Below are 17916 nucleotides of genomic sequence, written 5' to 3'. Positions count from 1 at the left end.
GATGGCCGCTGCCACTGTGTCTGTCCCTGTCCCTGAGCCGGTGCCTGTCCCTGAGCCTGTCCCTGTCCCTGAGCCGGTGCCTGTCCCTGTCCCTGAGCCGGTGTCTGTCCCTGTTCCTGAGCCGGTGTCTGTTCCTGTGCCATGGCCGTCTCCTCCCTGGCCTCCTGAACCGTCTGCTCCGCCCTGGCCGCCTGAAGGGTCGTCTCCGCCCTGGCCTCCTGAAGGGTCATCTCCGCCCTGGCCTCCTGAAGGGTCATCTCCGCCCTGGCCTCCTGAAGGGTCGTCTCCTCCCTGGTCGCCTGCTCTGCCTGCTCCTCCCTGGTCGCCTGCACAGCCTGATCCGCCCTGGTCGCCTGCACAGCCTGATCCGCCCTGGTCGCCTGCACAGCCTGATCCGCCCTAGTCGCCTGCACAGCCTGATCCGCCCTGGTCGCCTGCACAGCCTGATCCGCCCTGGTCGCCTGATCCGCCCTGGTCGCCTGCACAGCCTGATCCGCCCTGGTTGCCTGCACAGCCGCTCCGCCCTGGCCAACCGTTCTGCCGCAGTCTGCAGGTCCTTTTCTGCTCCACAGACCTGGCCCTCCATCCCGCCCCCGGATCCGCCTCCGCTCCACCTCCCTCCTGGACGGTTTTTTGAGTGTCTGGAAGCCGCTCTTTGGGGGGGGGGGGTTATGTGACGATCACCAGCTGGAGTGCCTTTGAAAGCCACCAGAGGGCACTCCACACCGGACTATGGTACACCGCTAAGAGATTCAGTTTCACAAAAGTTTGACAACATTTCAATGTTGGATTTCAATCACAAAGGTAAGGTTTTTATTACTTGATATGCTGTTGGACTCTTGTTATTTTAAAACATTCATAATGTCAAATTGTAACGGTGATTAGTAGGCTATAACTTTATTTTAGATCCAGTTATTTTAAGAAACCAAACTACCGAACTAATAAAGTACACATGAATTCAAAATTGACCCTATTTACTTTATTAGCGCAAATTGTTAGTTTTGTGGTAAACAATTCATCCATGCAAATCAATCCACACAAAAAAAGATTTGGCTTTTTAATCTTTAATCTGAAAAGGTACAGACCGTTTTTAATGGGTTACAGACACATCCATTTTAATTTAATTCCAATGTAACGGCTATGATCGGCTAATTGCCCTCTGTTAACAGTCCTGGAAAAATAGTAGAACAGAATGATCCAGAGACTTATGTTTTATAATGAAAATGAAAATAGGAATGTTATTGTTTGAGTTGTCAATGGATTATTTTCAAGCCATGAACTGCTGAGTGTTGATACATTTTCAGCATACTTGACCCTTTCAAATTAAATTACTGATGGCTTACTAACTTCTTTCTTCTGTTTTTTTTTTTTTTTAAGTATAACAAAAAAGTCTAATGGTCTACTAATGTCTGTAGACCAAAGGGGTTCATGAAAGATGTAATTGTGGGGCTTGTGCTCAAGGAAATATTATGTTTATTTCTGGGGTTTCCTGACATGTATTTATTATGTATTATATTGATTTTTAACAAAGATAAACATTGTTTATGCTTTTTTTTTTTTTTTTTTTGACAGACCACAAGAAGATCATCGAAGTTGCCAAGCTCAGAGTCAGCACAGAAGAGGCTTTTGTATGTCATTAAGTATTATGTATATACATGTATGTTTTATACTGTGAATTCTAACATTCAAAAAAAGGCAAGAGCAAGTGTTGCTCAGATTTTGAAGTCTCTACAAACCAGGGTTATTATAGTTTTGCATTTTTCATTAGTTTTTATTTTTATTTCGTTTTGACTTTGTTTTCAAATTCAGTTTAGTTTTAATTAGTTTTTAAAGTGGGTTTGCTAGTTTAGTTTATTTTTTATTTTTTGAAAATGCTTAGTTTTAGTTTAGTTTTTATTAGTTTTAGTGTTAGTTTTAGTCTTTTTTTGTAATGGGTTATTTGTCAGGGGCAAGATTCAAAAAAGTCAGAAAAAGTATTGTGTAATAATAAAAACAATCCAATTTTAGAAAAAAATTCACACCCCATTGAAATTCCTTTACCTCTTACAAAATCCAAAAATCTAGCTGTACCAAAAATCTACACATCTTCTATACAGAATTCACACCCTATACAAATACCACAGCTGTACAATTTTCACACCCTATACTAAATTTACCCTATGGGGAGAGTGGGGTGATTTGTGCCAGGGGGGGAGTAGTTCCACCCCTTGTTTCTGGAAAACCATAGAAGAAATTGGTCATGTGACCACATAATTTTGAAAAGCAATCACTTTTACTCATCCTCCAAAGAAGAGAGACACATGGCATGAGAGTTAAGCACATTTTAGTGCAAAAAACAGTTTTTTCCCTTTCAAAGTAAAATTTCTATGATTAAGTTTTTTTGATTGTAGTGTCTGAACAATTATAGACAAGTTTGAAAACATTTCACACATGTTTTAGTGCTTTAGTAGGCTACACAATGAGTCTATACAGTTAGCATGATGTTAGCTCTTAACTGCTGGATCATGCTAGTTTTTCAAACTTGTGGGCCTGGGTTAAAGAGTGCCAGATCCAGACCACCTAGACCTACATTCTCACAGGGGATAATCTTGAGAAGTGAGGAGATGGGCATGCCTTATCATTGTTTTACTTAGGCCTGCCTGCTATTTGTTTAATTTAGCTAACACTGATTTCAGTTTTGAGTTTGCACTATGTTATTAAAGAGAAGTTTTATTACGTTTTTAAGTGGCCTATGTCACAATAGTATGTTTAGAAATTAGCCTAGTCACTTTATTATTATATGTTACATAATTGACAGACAGCGCTATGTAGACAGGCATCTATTGCCAAAGCCTTTTTGCCTGAAATGAGTCACAAATATCATATATTGTGTTGCTATGGTGCTCTAAATGGTTGCTAGGGCGTAGCTTGATAGCTTCACAATGATCCTGAGAGACTGATTGGTCGTCTGAGTAAAATGAGCCCGCCCCCTTGTCTCTATGACACTGTGATCCAGAGTTATGTTCAGTACAAAATCCCTATGCAATTGACCACAGTAGGAAAAACGCATGCTATGGTATTCCAGGGTGACAATATCTAAATAAACCTTAAATGAGTAATTTTGTATTGAATTTGTCTTGCTTTCATATAGCATTACAGTTCATAACATTAAAATGTTCTGTTTTACTTCAGAAATCACTGGCACAATTTACCCCAATGTATTCCCCTAAAGGCACAACTTCCCCCGCACCAGGGGCAAGTTGTGCCATGAGACCACTTTTTCCCCAAAAGCTATATTTCTGAAACAATTTATTTCCGATCCAAAGTTATTGTTCTCAGGGATGCACCACATCCTGAAATATATGTACATCGTTAAGTTGAAGGAATTACTGCCATGGCCTCACTTTAAAGTCACTTTGAGTAAAAACTGGCACAACTCACCCCACTTTCCCTACAGTCAATAGCCTACTCATCTGGATTGAAGCAGCAAACATTAAAGGGGGGGTACAATGGTGTTTCATGTATTCAGAGTTGTTTACAGTGTTAAAGAGATGGATTCTCATGCTTAACATGGCCAAAGTTTTTTAAAAATATTTTGGACGAATAACGGAGAATTTCTGTGCCGAAAATCTTATTTCCGGGTTGGTACAAGTTTCGGCTGTTTTTTTTTTCGACCGTGGATCTAATGACGTAGACCAGAGTGGAACTCCTTATATGAGCATTTCTCCCGGAAAAGCGCGGCCGCGCACACGTCGACCAGAGGAGAGCGAGACCGCGCACATCAACGCGCTTCAACAGGAAATCATCGGCAGCGCTGCATAGTGTCTCCAAAGTGTGTTTTTGGATGTGAGGGAAAGCTTACCAAAGAACCCAGCGTTAGGAACAGTGGATGCTGTTTGTTCCCTGCATTTCGACGATGAATGTTTTATAAACAAAGCCCAGATCGACGGATTCTCTCTATGGCTCTGGCTTCGCCCACACGACCCGCCTCCAGACGCTCGGTTTTTTCCGGAAAGACTCGGTACAGCCTATCTTTTCTGTTATAAATATAATAAAACCAAAGACTTTTTGGAGATATGAAGGATGCAATACTACTCTATAGGTACTCAAGATTAACAGGAGATTGAGTGAAAATGAGCATTTCACCCCCCCCCCCCTTTAAGTGTAAAAGTAAAAAAATGACATAACATTATTTAATATTTGAATCAAAGCTTATATAGTGTTTTGACATCGACACAACCAAAAAGTGCATTTTACCTCAAACTTGCGACTAGTTAACTTTCTAAAAAAGGCGCAATCGCTTCTCGGGTCGACATTAACACACTGACAAAATTATATTCAGAATTTAAAATATTTTGATACCACTTTTTAATGTGTGATTGTAAGGTGTTCACGAGATACTAACCTTTAGCGAACTTGCTTTCAACGTCAAACGAACACTCGTTCTCATGGAGACGCGGTGTGCACGGAGGGGAGGGGCTGTGTTGTGTGTGTGTGTGTGTGCGCGCGCGCATGTGAGAGACGCATGAGTGACAGAGAGACAGAGGGAGAACAGGGAAAGGAAATGCAGCTGAACGAATACGCTGCGTGTTTTAAATAGCGTTAAAAAATGAAAGACCTTGACAAAGACGAAAACTAAGGACATTTACTCTATAATTTTATTTGATTTTAGTTAGTTTTGCCAAACACACATTACAGTTTTAGTTAGTTATCGTTTTTTTGTAATGCCTCGTTTTTATTTTTATTTCAGTTAATGACAATGTTTTTTCCCACCTAGTTTTCGTTTTTTCGTTAGTTTTCGTTAACGATTATAACTTTGCTGCAAACTCATAACTCTACTAGTAATGACACTCCTCATAATCAACAGTGTGAAACTGTGAAAACTAGTGAAAACGAGGACCCTAAAGATAAGGAATTTGACGATCTTGATGATTATGATGTGGTGATGTCGGAAGACTCTGTTAATTATGATGCAGTGATGTCGGAAGACTCTGAAATTGATTCTGAGAATAGTGGTGACCATTTTGAGGAAAGTCCTGATGAAGCTTTTAGAAACGCTCTAACTGACTGGGCCATAGACTTCAGAATCACAATGGTTGCATTAGCAGCACTTCTGTCAGTCTTGCGTAGTATGCATCCCAGCCTTCCAAAAGATGCTCGAACACTGCTTAAGACTAACACAATATATAGAATAGAACAAGTAGCAGGAGGTTCTTTCTACTATTCTACTATATTCTTAATGCATGGAGTTCTTGAAAAAATATTGCCCCAACTACCAAACAGACATACACTGAGATTGCAGTTAAAGGGATACTTCACCTGTGGGAAGATGAATGTGTATTTAAAATAGGTCATTTAAGTAGAAGAAATGTGAAGAAATTTTTGAATGTGGAGCTTTCTAGACTGAGAAAAGCCAGAAAATGTATTTTTGGCTTATGTGGATGAAAGACAACAACTCACAGAATGCACTTGCTTCGCTGCCTTAGGAGGCCACGCCTACCGGTAAGGGAGCGTAGTTGAAAACAAACAACAAGACTAGCCTACGTGATGAGTTTGCCAGGGATTTAGAGATCGCCCAAAATGTCCGGGATTCGGCTTTTGCGTTCTACAGTCGCCATTCATTCATTATGTTTACTGTGGCGAGCAGGATGAGGCTGACGGCCGCGGGAGAACGGCGCGAGGCCGGTGGCGTCATTACTGAGACGCGCCGGGTCTCGCATCTCTCACGGAGGAGCGGGAATTTTCTTAGCAATGGTAAAACGCACATCAACCGATCACTTGTTTAGCGTTCATGTAAACACTACATTCAGATTCACCAATCGGAATGAATTCAGTTAGATTGAAACAAAAGGTGAGCTGCATGTAAACAATGAATGGCGACCGCAGAAAGCAAAAGCCGAATCCCGGACATTTTGAACGATCTCGCCCGCCGGACAAGTCCGGGAAAAGGAGGATGGTTTTCCCTACTTACTCAGCTTTCTCCAACTATTCAGCTTTCTCCACAGAACAAGAGCCTGCTATCTTAGCTTCCAAAGAAAGACGGCTGACACTGTGTGTACATTCTGTGAGTGAGATCCAACCCTCTATGGGCGGGTTGAAAACATGCGGAACAATGCCTTCTACTGGCTGTAGTCTTTAGCCTCTGGCCAGAAAATCCTCCGATGACGCAAAATGATGATTTTTGCGTCATCGGAGGATTTTTTCCAGACAAAAAATACATAAATCTCTTGTCTCAGGGGGATGTGAGGGTGGAAAGCACGGTAATTCGAAAATACTACAGGTTTTCTACTAATACAAAGCTTAATGCTAAATCCTGAAGTATCCCTTTAAATTTTGACAGCATTCCATTGCACAAGAGTTCAAATATGCAACTTTGGCCTATAGTAGGCTTATTGCAAGGCATAACCAAAAAGCCTTTTCTTATAGCAATATTTGGTGGCATTTGCAAACCAAAAGTATTGTCAGAGTAAAAAAGCTTTTTTGAAAAGCTTAGTTGACGAAGTTAAGGTCCTTGCAGTCAGGCTTTATTTTCAAAGGAAAGGAACTGCTCCTAAAAATTTGTTCTGTAGTTTGTGATGCACCTGCTCGTGCATATGTTAAGGGAGTTAAGTCTCATACAGGTTATTCATGTCAAGTCAAGTCATCTTCATTTATATAGCGCTTTTAACAATGTAGATTGTTTCAAAGCAGCTTTACAGAGATAAACGTATAATTTATGGTAACAGATTGTTTTGGCTTTATAGCGGTTTTTGGCTTTATAGCGGTTCTTTAGTAAAGTTATTTTCCAGCTAAGGTTAGTTATGATTGATTCGCTTCCGTCGCAACAATCATTTGTTATTAAATTAGGGGCCGCTAAGACGACACCATTCTCTCTAGTCAAGTCAAGTCAAGTCATCTTCATTTATATAGCGCTTTTAACAATGTAGATTGTCTCAAAGCAGCTTTACAGAGATAAGCGTATAATTTAAGGCAACAGAGATTGTTTCGGCTGTACAGCAGAGTTAAGTTATTTCCATCTAAAGTTAGTTTTGATTGATTTGCTTCCGTCGCAATGATCATTTGTTATTAAATTAGGGCCCGCTAAGACGACACCATTCTCTCTACACAGACTTTAAATGCGAACCTGTGAGAAACACTGATGGCGTTCACATGCGCATTTAGAATGGGTTCTATAGTTATGTGCGTTTGAATATACGCAAGTTTGGAATTCCCGACAAGCCAAGCCTAAACAGAATACTTGTCTTTCCTTATAAATTTTGATAAGGAATTTTATTTTATTTGTTGCTTTGGGGTAGGACCGCGAGACGAATTTTCCCGACAACGCCTTATCTGTAGAGTGGTAGTGGGATCCTCCATAGGGAGAGACTAGTTGGCACTTAGCACTGCGTTGTCATCGGTCCAGGCGAAGGTCCTTCGTCAGATCTGGATACGGCCTGGATCCGGCAGGCTGCAGGAAAACCTCGGGATAAACACAGACACTAAAATTAGCGTAGATGCCATTCTTCTCATGATGTAACGAGTACATCAGGATTTTTGGGAAGTGTTCCCGGTTCCGGCTGACCTACTATATGCAGCCTAACATTAAATTATAGAAGTCTATAATGTATTATGTGAAAGCTAGGTCAAAGAGATGTGTCTTTAATCTGGCTTTGAACTGACAGAGTGTGTCTGCTTCCCGGACAATGGTAGGAAGACTGTTCCAGAGTTTTGGTGCTAAATAGGAAAAGGATCTACCGCCAGCAGTCGATTTTGATATTCTAGGTATTATCAACTGGCCGGAATTTTGAGATCGTAATAGACGTGACGGACTATAATGCGTTAAGAGCTCGCTCAAGTACTGCGGAGCTAAACCATTCAGTGCTTTGTAAGTAATCAGCAATATTTTAAAATTGATGCGATGTTTAATAGGGAGCCAATGCAGTTTTGACAGAACTGGGCTAATATGGTCATACTTCCTGGTTCTGGTAAGAACTCGAGCTGCTGCGTTTTGAACCAGCTGTAGTTTGTTTATTAAGCGTGCAGGGCAACCACCCAGTAGAGCATTACAATAATCTAGCCTTGAGGTCATGAACGCATGAACTAACTGTTCCGCATTTGTCAATGAGAGCATATGGCGTAATTTAGATATATTTTTAAGATGGAAAAATGCAGTTTTACAGATACTAGACACGTGACTTTCAAATGAAAGATTGGTATCAAAGAGCACACCCAGGTTCCTAACCGACGACGAAGACTTAACAGAGCAGCCATCAAGTGTTAGACAGTATTCTAGATTATTACGTGAGGAAGTTTTTTGTCCAATAATTAGAAACTCTGTTTTTTCAGAATTCAGAAGTAGGAAATTACAAGTCATCCAATTTTTTATATCCGCTATGCATTCCGTTAATTTTGTGAATTGGTAAGTTTCGTTAGGTTTTGAAGAAATATAGAGCTGAGTATCATCGGCATAACAGTGAAAGCTAATGCCATGCTTCCTAATGATATCTCCCAAGGGTAGCATGTACAGAGTGAACAGCAGCGGTCCTAGTACTGAGCCTTGTGGTACGCCATACTGAACTTGTGATCGATGAGACATCTCATCATTTACTGCTACAAATTGATAACGGTCAGATAAGTATGATTTAAACCATGCTAGTGCATTTCCCGTAATGCCAACATAATGTTCTAATCTATTTAAAAGAACGTTGTGGTCGATGGTGTCAAATGCAGCACTAAGATCGAGTAACACTAATAGCGAGATACAACCACGATCGGATGATAAGAGCAAATCATTTGTGACTCTAACGAGAGCTGTTTCGGTACTATGGTACGGTCTAAATCCTGACTGGAAATCCTCGCAGATATCATTTCTTTCAAGAAAGGAACACAGTTGTGAGGATACCGCCTTTTCTAATATCTTTGACAGAAAAGGTAGATTCGAGATCGGCCTGTAATTGACTAATTCTGAAGGATCAAGTTGCGTTTTTTTAACAAGCGGTTTAATCATAGCCAGCTTAAAGTTTTTTGGTACATATCCTAGAGACAAAGATGAATTAATGATATTAAGAAGAGGATCTATGACCTCTGGAAGTATTTCTTTCAGTAGCTTAGTCGGTATAGGGTCTAACATACATGTTGTAGATTTAGATGATTTAATGAGTTTAGTAAATTCTTCCTCTCCTATAGCAACGAATGAATCAAATTTTTCCTCAGGGAGACTACAATGCACTGCCTGATGCGATACTGTAGTAGACGGTTGCATAGTTATAATTTTGTCCCTGATATTATCAATCTTATAAGTGAAGAAGTTCATAAAGTCATTACTGCTGTGTTGCTTGGAAACTTCGGTGCTTGAAGCTTTATTTTTCGTTAGTTTAGCCACCGTTTCAAATAAATACCTAGGATTATGTTTATTTTCTTCTAATAGGGTTGAAAAATAAGCAGATCTAGCAGCTTTTAAAGCCTCTCTGTAAGTAATTGAGCTCTCTTTCCATGAAATGCGAAATACCTCTAGTTTTGTTTTCTTCCAGTTGCGCTCCATTTTTCTGGCTGCTCTCTTAAGGGCCCGAGTGTGCTCGTTGTACCACGGCGTTGGACTTTTTTCTTTAATCTTCTTTAAGCGCAACGGAGCAACTGTGTCTAAAGTGCTGGAAAAGAGAGAGTTAAACGTTTCTGTTGTAATATCTAGTTCTTCTAAGCTATCTGAGATGCTGAGATGATGAAACTGTTTAGGAAGATTATTAATAAAGCAATCTTTAGTAGCAGAAGTGATAGGTCTCACATATTTGAAACACGGAGTCGGCTTTGCAGCCTTGGCTAAATGAAGTTTACACGAGACTAGATAATGATCTGAGATGTCATCGCTCTGCTGCAGAATTTCAACGGCATCAACATCTATTCCGTGTGATAATATTAGATCTAGAGTATGATTACGACGATGAGTAGGTCCTGACACGTGTTGTCTAACTCCAATTGAATTTACAATGTCTTTAAATGCCAATCCCAATGCATCTTTTTCATTATCGATGTGTATATTAAAATCACCAACAATTAGTACTTTATCTGCAGTCAATATTAATTCTGATAGAAAGTCCGCAAATTCTTTGATAAAGTCTGTATGGTGCCCTGGTGGCCTGTATACAGTAGCCAGCACAAATCTCAAACGTGATTTATCGTTTACACTATATATTTTTACATTAAGCACCAATGCTTCAAAAGAATTATATTTAAAACTTGATTTCTTAGTGGTTTTGAAACTATTACTATAAATTACAGCAACACCACCCCCTTTGCGTTTCAGACGAGGCTCATGTTTATAACAGTAATCTTGCGGGGTTGATTCATTTAAAGTAATGTAATCGTTTGGTTTTAGCCAGGTTTCTGTCAAACACAGCACATCTAGGTTATTATCTGAAATCATATCGTTAACAACGAGTGCTTTTGAAGTAAGCGATCGAATATTCAGCAACCCAAGCTTTAGCATTTGCTCATCTGTATTAGAGCTGTTTTTTATTTGTTGAACATCAATTAAATTTTTAACCTTAGTTGGGTTTAAACGTTTTTTGGATTTCCAAATTCGGGGAACAGACACAGTCTCTATATGATGATAGCTAGGTGAAAGAGGCTCTATGTGATAGGATTTATCTGACCTTGGTGACGCGAGGCCGCTAGCAGACGGTCGGTTAAGCCAGTCTGTCTGCTTCTACATAGACTTTAAACGCGAACCTGTGAGAAACGCTGATGGCGGTCACATGCGCATTAAGAATTGGTTCTATAGTTATGTGCGTTTGAATATATGTACGCAGGTTTGTAATTCCCTACAAACCAAGCCTAAACAAAGTACTGGTGTTTCCTTATAATTTTTGATACAGAATTTTATTTTATTTTATCAATTTGGGGTAGATACGCGAATTGAGTTTCCCGACGACGCTTTATCTGTAGAGTGGTAAAGGGATCCTCCATAGGGAGAGACTAGTTGGCACTTCAGCACTGCGTTGTCATCGGGTCCAGGCGAAGGCCCTTCATCAGATCTGGATAGGGCCTGGATCCGGCAGGCTGCGGGAAAACCTCGGGATAAACAAAGACACTCAAATTAGCGTAGATGCCATTCTTCTTATGATGTAACGAGTACATCGGGATTTATGGGAAGTGTTCCCGGTTCCAGCTGACCTAATCTATGCAGCCTAACACTGAATTATAGAAGTCTATAATGTATTATGTGAAAGCTAGGTCAAAGAGATGTGTTTTTAGTCTAGCTTTGAACTGACAGAGTGTATCTGCTTCCCGGACAATGGTAGGAAGGCTGTTCCAAAGTTTTGGTGCTAAATAGGAGAAGAATCTACCGCCAGCAGTCGATTTTGATATTCTAGGTATTATCAACTGGCCGGAATTTTGAGATCGCAATAGACGTGTAGGACTATAATGCGTTAAGAGCTCGCTCAAGTACTGCGGAGCTAAACCATTTAGTGCTTTGTAAGTGATCAGCAATATTTTAAAATTGATGCAATGTTTAATAGGGAGCCAGTGCAGTTTTGACAGAACCGGGCTAATATGGTCATACCTCCTGGTTCTGGTAAGAACTCGAGCTGCTGCGTTTTGAACCAGCTGTAGTTTATTAAGCGTGCAGGGCAACCACCCAGTAGAGCATTACAATAATCTAGCCTTGAGGTCATGAACGCATGAACTAATTGTTCCGCATTTGTCAATGAGAGCATATGATGTAATTTAGATATATTTTTAAGATGGAAAAATGCAGTTTTACAGATACTGGACACGTGACTTTCAAATGAAAGATTGGTATCAAAGAGCACACCCAGGTTCCTAACCGACGACGAAGACTTAACAGAGCAGCCATCAAGTGTTAGACAGTATTCTAGGTCATTACGTGAGGAAGTTTTTTGTCCAATAATTAGAATCTCTGTTTTTTCAGAATTTAGTAGTAGGAAATTACGAGTCATCCGATTTTTTATATCCGCTATGCATTCCGTTAATTTTGTGAATTGGTAAGTTTCGTTAGGTTTTGAAGAAATATAGAGCTGAGTATTGTCGGCATAACAGTGAAAGCTAATGCCATGTTTCCTAATGATATCTCCTAATGGTAGCATGTACAGAGTGAACAGCAGCGGTCCTAGTACTGAGCCTTGTGGTACGCCATACTGAACTTGTGATCGATGAGACATCTCTTCATTTACTGCTACAAACTGATAACGGTCAGATAAGTATGATTTAAACCATGCTAGTGCAATTCCACTAATGCCAACATAATTTTCGAATTTTCGATTATAAGAATGTTGTGGTCAATAGTATCAAATGCAGCACTAAGATCGAGTAACACTAATAGAGAGACACAACCACGATCGGATGATAAGAGCAAATCATTTGTTAACGAGAGCCGTCTCAGTACTATGGTACGGTCTGAATCCTGACTGGAAATCCTCGCAGATATCATTTCTTTCTAAAAAGGAACACAGTTGTGAAGATACCGCTTTTTCTAATATCTTTGACAGAAAAGGTAGATTTGAGATCGGCCTGTAATTGACTAATTCTGTAGGATCAAGTTGCGTTTTTTTAACAAGCGGTTTAATCATAGACAGCTTAAAGGTTTTTGGTACGTATCCTAGAGACAAAGATGAATTAATGATATTAAGAAGAGGATCTATGACCTCTGGAAGTATTTCTTTCAGTAGCTTAGTCGGTATAGGGTCTAACATACATGTTGTAGATTTAGATGATTTAATGAGTTTAGTAAATTCTTCCTCTTCTATAGCAACGAACGAATCAAATTTTTCCTCCGGGAGACTACAATGCACTGCCTGATGCGATACTGTAGTAGACTGTTGCATAGTTATAATTTTCTCCCTGATATTATCAATCTTATAAGTGAAGAAGTTCATAAAGTCATTACTGCTGTGTTGCTTGGAAACTTCGGTGCTTGAAGCTTTCTTTTTCGTTAGTTTAGCCACCGTTTCAAATAAATACCTAGGATTATGTTTATTTTCTTCTAATAGGTTTGAAAAATAAGCAGTTCTAGCAGCTTTTAAGGCCTCTCTGTAAGCAATCGAGCTCTCTTTCCATGAAATGCGAAATACCTCTAGTTTTGTTTTCTTCCAGTTGCGCTCCATTTTTCTGGCTGCTCTCTTAAGGGCCTGAGTGTGCTCGTTGTACCACGGCGTTGGACTATTTTCTTTAATCTTCTTTAAGCGCAATGGAGCAACTGTGTCTAAAGTGCTGGAAAAGAGAGAGTTAAAAGTTTCTGTTGCAATATCAAGTTCTTCTAAGCTATCTGGGATGCTGAGATGGTGAAACTGATTAGGAAGATTATTAATAAAGCAATCTTTAGTGGCAGAAGTGATGGGTCTAACATATTTGAAACACGGAGTTGGCTTTGCAGCCTTGGCTAAATGAAGTTTACACGAGACTAGATAATGATCTGAGATGTCATCGCTCTGCTGCAGAATTTCAACGGCATCAACATCTATTCCATGTGATAATATTAGATCTAGAGTATGATTACGACGATGAGTACTGTAGGTCCTGACACGTGTTGTCTAACTCCAATTGAGTTTACAATGTCTTTAAATGCCAATCCCAATGCATCTTTTTCATTATCGATGTGTATATTAAAATCACCAACAATTAGTACTTTATCTGCAGTCAATATTAATTCTGATAGAAAGTCCGCAAATTCTTTGATAAAATCTTTATGGTGCCCTGGTGGCCTGTATACAGTAGCCAGCACAAATCTCAAACGTGATTTATCATACTATATATTTTTACATTAAGTACTAACACTTCAAAAGAATTATATTTAAAACTTGATTTCTTAGTGGTTTTGAAAATATTACTATAAATTACAGCGACACCTCCCCCTTTGCGTTTCAGATGAGGCTCATGTTTATAACAGTAATCTTGCGGGGTGGACTCATTTAAAGTAATGTAATCGTTTGGTTTTAGCCAGGTTTCTGTCAAACACAGCACATCTAGGTTATTATCTGAAATCATATCATTAACAATGAGTGCTTTTGAAGTAAGCGATCGAATATTCAGCAACCCAAGCTTTAGCATTTGCTCATCTGTATTATAGCTGTTTTTTGTTTGTTGAACATCAATTAAATTTTTAACCTTAGATGGGTTTAAACGTTTTTTGGATTTCCAAATTCGGGGAACAGACACAGTCTCTATATGATGATAGCTAGGTGAAAGAGGCTCTATGTGATGGGATTTATCTGACCTTGGTGACGCAAGGCCGCTAGCAGACGGTCGGTTAAGCCAGTCTGTCTGCTTCCTGACCTGAGCCCCAGATTGTCATGTTTGAGCTCTAAGACTATGTGCCATATTACTAGAGAGAAGAGCAGCACCATCCCAGGAGGGATGAATACCATCTCTTTTCAACAGGTCATCATGGGTCATCATCAACAGGTCACCATTCATCATGTGGTAAATGTGTACAGTCTGGTGTCTATATACAAACGCGCATGACTTTCCCTGAGACCAATGCTTCCCTAAGAACGGATGAAACGTTCAGAAGCATGTGTAATGAAGACCACCACATAACTAGATCTCCACTTACTGAACTTGATATAAACATGATATCTTGTTTCCCTCATGATTATATGCATTTAGTCTGTCTTGGTGTGATGCGAAGGTTATTAGATCTATGGACAAGTGGTCCTCTCAAGACTCGTTTGCCATCACAGAAAGTAGTCAAATTATCTCAGAACTTACTCTCCATTAAGAATTATGTCCCATCAGAATTTGCTCGTAAACCAAGGTCAATTTAAGAAGAAAAACAGGTGGAAGGCAACTGAACTTAGACAGTTTTTACTCTACACAGGATCAGTAGTTCTTTGTGATGTTGTATGCACTCCTGTTTACAATAACTTTATGCTTCTCTCATTTGCGATTTCAATTCTTATTGATCCAACCCTGTGTTCTGTAATGTGTGAATATGCAAAGGCATTACTAGTGGCTTTTGTGGAGCACTTTGGGAAGCTCTATGGCAATGAATATGTGGTTTATAATGTGCATGGCCTTGTTCACTTAGCTGATGTGAAATGCCATGGTCCACTTGACAACATTTCTGCATTTCCATTCGATAATTTTTTTAGGGCAGTTAAAAAGATTGGTCAGACGACCATGTCATCCTGTTGCACAGATTGTACGCAGGATATCTGAAATATCTAGTGGTGGTTCTAAGATCGACCCTTCCAAAAGCTATGTGCGAAAAGAGCATTGTGATGGTCCCATTTTGCCGTTGGTTAAAGGAGAAGTGAGAAATATATCTCACTAATTTTTGTCTAAAAGTTTCTAAAGGAGATAACTGTGTCGGAATTGGTAACAATATTGGGTTGGTACAGAACATCTATATTCAGAATAATGATGCATACATAATATATGCTGAGTTTGAGTCGGTCAGTAGATTTTATGACTACCCAATTGATTCTTGCAGGCTTGGAGCTTATCTTGTATCTGATCTTTCTCAAGAATTTAAATGTGCCAAAATTGAAGAGACACTTAAAAAATATGTCATGCTTCCTTTTCAAAACAAGTTTGCCTGCCTACCTTTACTGCATTTAAATTGAAATCAACAGCAATTCAAGTGTGTGGATTTAGGATTTTATTGTAGTGTAGATTTATTTAAACATAATACACCTAAATCCCACATTCAGGTAGAGTCTTGTATTGTGGGGTGTAACATAACAGTATTTATGAAAATAAAATGGTTGGAATTGTAAATGTGTAAAATGCAACAAATTGCTCTTGTTTTTTTATTTTTATTTTTGTAGGTTTTTTGAGGTTTTTTTTTTTTTTTTTTGGAAAATGTTCCATATTGTGGAATTCACCGAATCATCTGAAGTAGAAGTTGTGCCATCTTCATGGCTGCAGAATGGTACCTGTGCTTGGCCGACTTACAAATCTGTGGCTAAGATCCAGAAGGCTGTAACACAGCAAGAATCTCCTAATCGTACTTGGTCTGCCTTCAGGGTGCGAATTATTCACACAACAGGTAGTATAACATATTATGAAAACTGTATTTCATTATTGTTACATTTTTGGGGAGGTTAACAACAATGTAATATTTTATAGACACCTATCAGGAAGCTCGGCTCAAACTTCCACAGGCAACTCTGATGTCTGACTTGCAGACAGATGATGATGATGATCGTCCAGCATACACAAAAAGAAAGAACAGGTTTGTTTGTATTTTTTTACCACAGTTGTTTTTCATATTACCGGTGTAGGGCAATTCCAACGTTATGGACGTGACATTTGCAGTCAAAACTTTAAATATAAATTCTCAGTAAATGAATTTAATACCAGCCACTCAGTGAATAATACAGACCTAACTGGACAACTTAAAAAGGGTATGGTTCATTTGGTAAACTTTTTTTTTTTTTTTTTCCATGGTAAAGATGACCTTTGCATGGAATTTCCCTGTGGTTAACCCCAAAATATAAAGTCTGCAACAACATCATGAGGGAATATATTATAGAACTTTCATTTTGGGTGAACTATGTCTTGTGTATGTAAATTGTACATATATTGCATTCATCCATTATAATCTGCATGTTTTGCTATGGCACTATTTAATTTTATCCCCCATTTATCTGTTCAGGGGGAATAAAAGAAACCACTCAAGTGAGAGTGATGAAGATAATTTCTTTGCCAGCAAGAGACTGGAAAAAACAGGCAGAATTCAGGATCATTCAGAAGTTGTTGCAGCACCGCAAATACCGTCACCACCACTGACTATGGTAGACGCCCTGAGAGCTCCATCCAGACACGCATATGGTATTACAAGTCCCAACACCTCTATGAATAATTTAAGTCCATGTACCAGTGCAGTTGGAGATGGAGACAGCACCTGTTGCAGTTCTTCATGTGTTTGTAAGTATACACAACTTCATCATCTTTTTAAAGGCCTAATTCAACTAAAAAATAAAGAGTAAATAAACAATTTTAACAAAGCTAAAAAGAGTTCTGTTCAACTTAAAAGAACCCACTGTTAAGTTGTTTTATTTTAATTGTTTTTCTTTGGATGGTTGTCCAGTGGGTAAATATTTAAGATTTAACTGACTCTTTATCCTACCAAACACTATATGAAAAAACAAGCTTCAAGTTCATTTATGCTCATTTATTATTTTTGTATTTTGCAGCCTTGCTGACTTAAGTTTTTAAAGCACAAGAGGTCATCAAGCAACAACTTGTCATAGTTCTTAAAAATCAGCAAAAACAGAACAGTGCTCAATCAGTGCTTCAAGGAAGGTTTCATTCAACCTTCCTTTGTCAGATTTATCTGATCTGGAAAGGCTTGAAAATCAAATAAAGGATCAGCCAGAACAAATGAAGAAGTTGGTAAGTTCAAGCATTTTTCACACAATTTGTCTTGTAATGTATGTATTATATTTTTATGTATACTCTGTTATTGTTGTTTTGTGTGTGTGTTTTAAAAAGGTTACCTATTTTGGAATTATTGGTGGGTTTTCCACTAAAGAAGCTGTGTGGCGTATCCTGGGAAAGCTTTTGTTGAACTCATTGGCTAAAAAAATTAACTGGAGTGGTGCAAACCAAAAACTGGCATTTCGTTCATTGGCCCTCAGGACTGTTGTAGTCAGTAAGTTGATTTTATATATACTCCAGCGCATAGAGGCTGCTATACTGTCTGTCGTGTAAGACTACTTTCATATGAATATGTTGAATTTCTTTTTTTTTTTTTTTTTCTAAGGATTTAAGTAACATTGTCTTTTCTGATCTGTAGTTAGAGGGGGGAAAAATCCATCATATGTAGGTTGCACTTGTTTGATAACAATCATGTTATTTATTTTTATCAACACTGTGTTGCACGACAAAGTATAACTATCTATTTTTGACTATTGTTTTCTATATACAGATGCAGTGAGGACAAATGCCCATACCAAGATGTCCACTGATAAAGAGGTGGAAAAATATATAACAAGA

At 38.9% G+C, this 17916-nt stretch overlaps 1 long non-coding RNA gene across 1 annotated transcript; it reads left to right on the top strand.

Moving 5' to 3' along the window:
* The first annotated feature begins 733 nt into the window (after nucleotides 1-733).
* LOC307147372 lies at nucleotides 734-17202 on the top strand. The gene is made up of 3 exons (XR_013819294.1): nucleotides 734-804; nucleotides 16574-16845; nucleotides 17115-17202. It is a non-coding gene; the product is annotated as an uncharacterized lncRNA (long non-coding RNA).
* Nucleotides 17203-17916: the final 714 nt, after the last annotated feature.

The sequence above is a fragment of the Squalius cephalus genome (assembly GCF_949319135.1).
Source record: "Squalius cephalus genome assembly, chromosome: 19".
NCBI lineage: Eukaryota > Metazoa > Chordata > Actinopteri > Cypriniformes > Leuciscidae > Squalius > Squalius cephalus.
Note: the sequence above shows the minus strand (reverse complement) of the source record. Positions and strands in the feature narration are given on the sequence as shown.